Source organism: Felis catus, chromosome B1 (genome assembly GCF_018350175.1).
Source record: "Felis catus isolate Fca126 chromosome B1, F.catus_Fca126_mat1.0, whole genome shotgun sequence".
Taxonomy (NCBI): domain Eukaryota; kingdom Metazoa; phylum Chordata; class Mammalia; order Carnivora; family Felidae; genus Felis; species Felis catus.
In genome coordinates, this window is record NC_058371.1 from 172960185 (window position 1) to 172969142 (window position 8958).

General features: G+C 42.2%; 1 long non-coding RNA gene across 1 annotated transcript; it reads right to left on the reverse strand.

Moving 5' to 3' along the window:
• Positions 1-476: 476 nt before the first annotated feature.
• On the reverse strand, positions 477-8501 carry LOC109499210. Its single transcript, XR_002156420.3, has 2 exons — positions 8359-8501; positions 477-583 (listed from the first exon to the last, which is right to left on the reverse strand). It is a non-coding gene; the product is annotated as an uncharacterized LOC109499210 (long non-coding RNA).
• Positions 8502-8958: the final 457 nt, after the last annotated feature.

An 8958-nucleotide genomic window follows, 5' to 3' on the forward strand; every position in this document is an offset into this window, starting at 1 on the left:
GCTGCTCCACGTGGCTCTTTCGCAGGGCAGGAGCGGTTCTGGGGCTGACTTGCAGCCCCATCTATCCCTGCGGTGTTTCTCATTTATTTTAAACGTCATAAGAGTACTCAACCCCGCTCTATTTTGGTCCCCCCAAACTGGCTGACCCATCCAACTTACCCTGCTTGAATTTCCTCCTAGCATTTTACACCTTCTAAATACACTATATAATTTACTTATCCGGTATGTTTACTACCTGTTTCGTCCTCCTGGAACTTAAGCTGAAGGAGAGGATTAGTCAGTTTCGTTTGCTTCGGTGTTCCGCCCGCCCCTTGCCTAGTCCGTTCACAACAGGTTCCTGATAAATAATGGGCATGACCTGAAAGAGCAAATTTCTGTATCCAAGACATAATTTCCATGGGCTCATTTCTGAAGGAAAGTGTAGAGGAAAATCAAGACCTACAAGGAACCATTTCTAATAACAGCCTTTTCGTCCCTCGCTTCAACAGTGTTTATTGATCACCTGCTCCCCATCAGCCCTGCTTTGAGCACTTGGATTTCAGAGAGGAGGACAGATCTTCTTTTCTGTCTTCTTGGCGTTCACCTGCCGGAATGGAAGCAGACGTTAATGAGCTATGTAATTGCAAATCTGAGAGATCTACAAAGGAAAAAAAAAGTACAGGATGCTCTAAAAGCCTGAAACGGTAATACATGACTTGGGTTGGGAGGTCAGGGAAGTGATTTTTAAGCTGAGTAGAAATGAACTCAGTAAAAGAGAGGGGCGGGAGAGAGAGCATTCTGGCATAATTACAAAGGTCGAGGAGTGGGAGGGAGCCTGTGTGTGGGTGTGGCCTAGACAGTGAGGAGGAGGGGCTTAGTCTAACAGCGGAGGTGGGCGGAGCGAGGTGGGCGGGGCAGACCAGGTAGCTCCCTGGTGGGTGCATCAGGCGTTAAGGGACTGGCACTTTGGTCAGGACCAAAGGGGAGCCCTGAGAGGGGTGTCACCTGGGGGATGTTGAAATGAAAAAATAGGCTTAAGTGCAGACAGTGGATTAGGGAGTATCGCAGAGCAGCTATGGGGGAGTCCTAGAGGAGGGTGCTGTGGAGCTCAACGCGAGGTGTGATGGTCGGAGTGATGAAAAGCTGTGTGTAAGTTAGAGAAATAATTAAGATATAAAATGGAAGTTAATGGCTTTTCTGTACTTTCAGATAGATCGGTGACGGCTTGTATGTATAAGGCTTTTGTATGTTTCAATGAACCAAAGTAAAAATAAAGAAGCCTCTTGAATTGTTTGTCAGCAGTCTCTGTGATATGTATATGGTTGTTAGTAAGAAGTGAGCCCAGTCCACAGCGATCTAGTAGCCCCTGGGTGGCTGGTGGGTTTTCTGGGGATGCAAATGAGGGAATGCTATGGGGAAGGTCTGGTACAGACCAGGGGGAGATAATAAAAGGGACCTGCGTACATGCAGATAACCGGTCATGCAACAGGACCCTCCCTCCTTTCCCGCCCTTCCTTCCAACCGTGCTTCTTCCTTTCCACATCCTTCTCTCAGCCTACAGTTTATGATTAGCGGTTCTTAATGTTCCTTGGAGCTTATCCCGAGAATAATGTGCATCTAATACACACAGAAAATGTCGCATTATATATCAGGAGCCCTGGGACCCCAGACTGAGAATCTCTGACCTGTAGGGTTTGTAAAATCGCAATTCATAGACAAAAATAAATGTATCTAGCCAATAAGTATATGAAAGGTGGTCAAGCTCACTAACCATCACTTGAACCAACCGGACATAACGTCTTTTATTGATCAGATCGGTAATGATTCAAAAACTTGATACAACCCAGCTCGGCCATGGTGGGAGGAAGTGAGTCCTCTTGTACACACAGGATAAGCACAAGATGGAACAGCTTTTTAGAGAGCAACTAGGCAGTAGCTTTCATAATTTTAAATGCCTAGATCCTTCAACCTAGTGATTCCAATCTTAAGAAACTATCCTTTAGGGAAACAAACATACGTGTGCAAATAGTCAAAGGTGTTCATCGCAGCAATGACTAGAAAATTGGGAACTGCCTAAATGACCACCAAGAGGGAAATGGTTATATACCATTTGGAACATACCCATGCCATACAGCACAATACTATGCAGTCCATAAGAATGAGCTTGGTCTGTACTGACAATATACTAAGTGAAAAAGGCAAATTGCAGACCAATATGTGTAGCACAATACATTCTCTATCAGAGAACTCACAATATATCAGTGTTATATATAAATGCTTTTGTACACATTTAGAAAATAAATACATGGATGTACAAGAAACTCAAAATCATGATAAATTCTGGGGAGTACGATTTGGTTGAGTGGATGAGGGAGGGAAGTCTCTGAATTTTCCTCCTTTATTTATGCACTTCTATACTGGTTGAATTTGCTTTAACAAGCCTATACTACTTTATCTTCATTCTTTAATAATAATAATAATAATAATAATAATAAAGGTAGCATAAGAATTCTTCCCCTTCAGATTTTTTTCAATTGTACAGATCTAACTTTAAAATCTGAGCTGGGAAAAGAAGCAAACAGTTAAGATGTACCCTAGTGTCCTCCTCTGACGAAAATATTTCAGGGATGTCCCATGTGTCGGGGGTCAAGTCTAAACACCTTCCTGTAACACTTCAGGTTCTCCTAAATTTAGCCACTCGTCTACCCCTATAGTGTCTTCAGCAATCCTCCAACTCACAGCTTCCAGCCTCACTGGAACATGCTAGGAGGTGGATTCCCCAGGATTATCGCTGCACGTTAGCTCTATCAGGTTGCTCACGCGCCTGTGAAGACATCCCCGGCTGCCTAACACTCATTCTGTTCTCTGAGACTCAGTTCAAGCATCTTCTCCAGAACATCCAGCCCTTTAGCCAGCTGCGCCCCAGTCTGGTAGGGTGTTGCTCTGAAATGTTCCATATCCCCAGGCATACACCCTGCATCATTTTACTTGTTGTACCCTACTGCCTCTTTAGTTTAGTATCCCGTTTCCCCTCTAGATGAGAACCTGCTGAACGCAGAAGTTGTGTTGTGTGTCGCTTAGGTGCCCAATGTCTATCCCAGTGCCTGGCTGTTGGAAACTCTTACCAAGTGACTATTGGGTGGTACAGTGCTCACATCCTCTTTCTGGAACCCACTTATTGGCAGCCTCAAAGAAATACGGGAGACCAAATTTTAAAATTCCTCACGAGTTACTTTTTTTTTTTTTTACATAGAGCATAAATTAAAATTTAGGACCACAAAACCACAGCACTTTAGACCTGGAAAGGACTTAAGAGTTATCTAGAGAAGTTGTTTTCAATCAAGAGTCTGTGAACTAGTGCAAGTCTGCATGCTCTGAGGCAAAATGAGAAAAATATGAGCAATGGAGCAGAGTTTTTAAAAAATTAGGTTAGATGCATTTGGTTTAAATGATGCTCTCTTATTCAGCTATTATGTCTCCCTTCCATTTTAAGGTTATTAATGAATTATGTGTGTATAGGGATTGTTTTTTAGTTTAGTTGGTCTATTATATAAAAAAAATCTGGAAACCCCAGATCTTGTGTCTTTCTCCTCAGAACTGAGACCCAGAGAGATTATCACTTTTCCCAGAGCCAACAAAGAAATACACGTTTCAGTTTAGTATCCTTCTGCTGGTGTGTGTAATGCAATTGTGTATGTATACAAGTATTATATATGTTTGGTGTAATTGGTTTTTTATTCAGTATCTCAAATCCAGAAATGCAGCAGTTAACATATTTGTCGTATTACAATGAGAAACAGGCTTCTTTTCGACAAGTGTCTATAGCCATATAGTATTTCTGCCTGTTAGTATTTGGTGAGGTTTGAAGAAACGTCAGTCTTGAAATTATATATATGCAATATTATTACTGACTTTGGTATGGAAATAAAGACTGTTTACTATCAATTTTTGGATGCTTTCTAAGTTTGAATGTGTTGCAAGTACCTTAAAGAAAGAATTTAAAGTGACTTTGAATTTGTCTATTGCTTCAACTCTGATTTTAAACATCTGAATGCTGTCTGACTAAGAAATTCCACTTCTAAGAGTTTATCATGAGAAAATAATGAGAGATGTGTTCGTTAAAGCATTTGTGGTAAAGATTAGAAAAAACACAAATGCCCAATAATATGGAATTGGTTAAATACATTTTCACACAGTTATGCATGGCTGTATGTTGATCTTCTTTTGGATACTTGTTTGTACCTTCTCATTTTTATTTACCGCCCCTTATACTTAGATAAGTAAAAAGTTTTAAAGTCCGCCTAGCTTAATATTGTCCAAAATAATGTTTCTTACCTGCTTTTCTTACGCTTTTTTCCAATTTGACATTATTGATTAATACAATTTGATAGCCAATCAAAGTTCAGTATGTATAGACTCCAAATTTTATTTTTTCAAGTTTAGCTTTTACATCTTCTGTTATTATGTAGCTTAGCTTAGTTTCAATACGCAACACAAGCTGCTGTCGATCAGCACACAGTCTGATGATGGAAAAGCGGTCATTCTCATTTTGAACACTATACTCTCTGGCAATTCATGTTTTAGACTTGTACCTAATTAACTATCAATAAGGACCAAGCACAACCATAAACACAAAGGTCTAAAGACATTTGAAGATGTAATCGGTCTCAGTATGTATTTTCCCTCTAGACCTGGCTGCCTCTTAGCTCAGAGTAGGAAATTTGGCCATGGGATTTACCAGGGTTGCAGGCTGTTGGCCAAAAAACCAGAAGGAATAGCATCCTTAGCATTTCCAGACCCCCAAAAAGCCTCTTTGAAAGAGGAAGACAAGAGATGCTTTATTACATCATAGTTATGTATGCCTGTGTGTGCACCTGCGTGTGTACCACTGTGTGAACCAGTGTGTGTGTGTTTGTGTGTGTGGCTGAGAGATGGGAGGGGGAGGCGGTGAGAGGGAGTGGGAAAGGGGAGAGGGAAAGGGAGAGAGAAAAGGCGAATGAGACTGTGTTAAAGGTTCCTGGACTCTCTGGCACTACGTTGATTTTTTTTTTTTTTCAGGTAAGCTTCACACCCAGTGCAGAGCTCAAACTCAGAACCCCGAGATCAACACCTGAGCTGAGATCATGAGTCAGATGGTTAAACGTCTGAGCCACCCAGCGCCCCTCTGGCACTAGATTAATTCTAATTTGCTGTTATAGCTTCTGATGGTTCTTCCCAGTAGTTGTTCTACTTTTAATTGGTTAATTAATGAGTTGTTCAAGGTCTGACTCTTTCTAGAACATAAGGCACACGAAGGCTGGAACCATGTGCCAGCCCCCAGTACCTAGCCCAGTGCTATTTGCATATGTAGTGAGGATTTAATAAATGGTTGGTAGAATAAATGCCTGTATGGGTTTTAAAAAACCTTATTTATTTCTGTTTGTACCTTGTCTAGCAGCTTCTATGGCTAGTATGGCTTTACATCTGCCAGCTGCTTCTTAAAGCCATTTCTACAAGAGGACCATTTTCATCAGACTGGGAGAGGGGCTTGTTGGCTATTTCTGCAGCAGGAGGGGAGGCGACCCTTCATCCTTACTGAACTTTGGAAGGTGGGATCCAGGCCTCAGCCCTGTTCTGTGGTAGGCTCCTCCCTTTCCTAGCTGCTCCTACACTCTAGATAGTTTGGTGACAAAAGCCAAGCATCTGTTTCAAGATTCTCAGGAACACAGGGCTCCAGTCTTCTTAGGACGACAGATTTGGATCACTGTATGGCTGTGGGAACTCCAGCCTGCTCATACACAATGTATGCCTCCATCTTTAATCTGTGCAACATACTGTGCTTGCCTCCAGAGAGCTTGGTGAAGGCAGTGATTTTTGCCTGGTTTGTTTGTTGCTCTGTCTCCATCTCTGAGGATGATGCATGAATGCCTGCTCTGTGGGCACTCAGAATCTCTTTGCCGAATGAAGGAACAAACGATGAAATGTCCTCATGGCCTTTGAATACCATCTTGTGTTTGATGCACCTTTTGCTACAGCTCACCTGGTTAAAAACTTGAAATCTGTGCTATTAATGAAGAGGGCAACCCTTTGCTAACCCTCACCCCCAAATAACAGTTCCAATACTCTGCTACACAGTTCTAAACTGGATTCCACTTCTCCCATTTCCTCTTACGGAACATGCCAGACCCTTACTATGGGCAATCATGTGCTAGTCTGTATGTTATAAATTTCCAAATTTTCTGATCAACCACAGATTTTATAAATGTAAAAAATCAGCTTTTTGGGTTTTTTGATAAAATGCTGCATTTTCAAATCATTCTTTTCCATAAGAATACCAATTTTTGCTATGTGATTCGGAATTAGACAAGTGGAGATAAATATATACTAAATTTAAAATTAGTCTGCCTTCTTTTATAAACAACAGAAACTTCGTCACTCTCAGTTTGCCTTGTCTGGCAGGAAACTCAGAACTAAGATTTGTGCCCTCTTGTGCTATCTATATTTACCCTCAATTTTCTGAAACCATGGTTTCACCTCTGTTTCCCTTCCTTACCTTGTTCTTTTAATCTTCTAAAAAAAATAAATGGCATCATGTTTTGTTGAAAGTGCCCTCAAATTCTTTTCCAGTAAATCCAAAATTATAATTAATGAGAAGAAAACTACTTCCCAAACCATTCACACGTCCTTTTCAAAGCCTGCATTCCAAGAGTCTATCAGTGCCCCCTTCCAACTCACTGGATATCAACTTTCTTAACGAGTTTGATTTCTCTAGCACTCACAGGCACCGGAAAACACGCATGATGTGCGAGAACATGAGCGTGCGGCAGAAAGAACCCGGGTGTGCAGTTAGGGTGTGCAGACAGCAGAACTGGGTTCTTGTTACAATTCCACTTACTAGCGGAATAATCTTGGACAAGTCACTTAACCTCTCTGTGCCTCAATGTCTTTTCTGGACCCTGGGTATAAAATCACGTGCTGTGCTTACTGCATTGGGTTCCCGTGATGTGAATGAAATAACACGTGTCCGTGTGTTTTGTAAACATTACAGTTGTCTGCATTCCTGTGCCCCCCACACATCTGTATGTTCTTCAAGACCAGGGACGACACGTGGTTCATACTGTGTTCCCAGGGCCTTGTTTGTTGACCTGAAGATGTACTTTAAGAGAGGGCACTAGATGTGGGTGAAATGAAGTTACCCATTCTTTTATTTCAGAAATGTGTCATTGGTGTCTGGTTATTAACAAACCTTCATTGGGCAGCTGGATTTAATTGAGCACCTTCTGCATGCTTTCTTCTGCCTCTAGGATATTGAATTGAAGAAGAAGTATAGAAAATAAACAGAAAAATGGAAGTACATGAACACACATACACTCATACACACCCCATTATAGATTCATAAATGTCAGGGGTCACAAAATGGTGACGTCAGGGCGAAATCTGCCTCCAGACATGCCTTATTTGGCTCAAACATTAATTTTTAAGATGTAACTCAATAAGGGGCGCCTGGCTGGCTCAGTTGGTGGAGCATGTGACTCTTGATCTTGGGGTTATGAGTTCAAGCCCCGTGATGAGTGCAGGAATTACTTAAAAATAAAATTTTAAAAAAATGTAACCCAATAATTTGGAATCCAAAAATGTGGATTTTTTTTTTCTTCTCTTGAAATTGTGAATAGCTGGCCACACTAGGCCAGGGTCCTCTGAGCGGGATAGCTGGCCGATGCAGCAGTCACCATTTTAGGCACATCCCTGACAGTTCACCACAGAGGCAGCCCCATCACTTCCTGTTGTCTCCTGAACACCAAGGCAGATGGGAGCTGCTGCTTGTTATTCACATTTATTATGTTTGTGCTTAAATAGCATTTGCTGCACACCAGTCACTATTGTAAGCTCGTTGGTTACCTCCCTACCTATTACAGGTAAAGAAACTGAGGCAGAGTCAGTGCGTGGTGGATCCAGGATCCCAGCCCTGTTCATCTGGCTTCCAAGTTCTCACTATTAGTCACTCAGCTATGTCACATCTCGGAGGGATGGGGGGGTGCGCGGGGAGGAGGAGATCAAAAATCATACCTAACTACAGTGCAAAGTTGTGCCAGAGCCCCTGGTCCAGAGCAATGTGCTCTGTCTAATTAGAGAAGGACTCACAAAGGAAGTGTGCAAAGTTGAAGAATTTTGAAGATAAAAAGAATCATGAGCCCAGGCATGTTAGATGTGCTGTGCAGAGGCTCGCTCGAGACCTGAGAGCCGGGCATACGGAGGGCAGGCCCGGCTAGTGTAGCTGAATGAGGCGCTGACAGAAGACAGACAGGAGGTGAGGTGGGGTAGCTGTGCCCCGCGGCCTGGAGCTGGGATCTGATACCCAGCCTGGAGCTGGGATCTGATACCCGAGGAAAGTAGACTGACCTGGGCGGGTGAGGGAGAGAGGGAGGCGACAAGGTCGAAGTCCTGTTTGACCAACGCGATGTGGGATGAATCGGCATTCTTACAGGAGTCCTGCTGAACTTCATTCATTGCTTTCACAATGTAAGAAAGTTTTGTAACACAGGTGTCCCTATAATACTGGCCCGACTGTTTACTTCTGCTTCAGTCCCTGAGCTTATGAGCAAATACTTCAGGCACTATAACGAGCAGAAACTTGAGACAGAGCTTATCTTGTAATGCTGGGTTTTGCATCACATCCAGGGTGTGGTGTTACTTTAGAAGGCAAGTTCAATAATTACGTGTTTACAGATTGAGCAAACGTGCATGCATCCTGAGATGGCTCAGAATTTATACTTTGAGAGCCCAGTGGACTAACTTATTCAGCTGGACAGGAGGCTCAGTACCTGGATGTATCAAGTGGTCGCAATATATTCTCTCTCTCTCTCTGTATGTAATATACACACACATACTGTATATATGTATGTACATATTCAATATATATGTGTATATATACATATGTATTTATACACATACATACTTACATTGGACATTTATGCAGCAGCTTGTACTTAATCATACTTA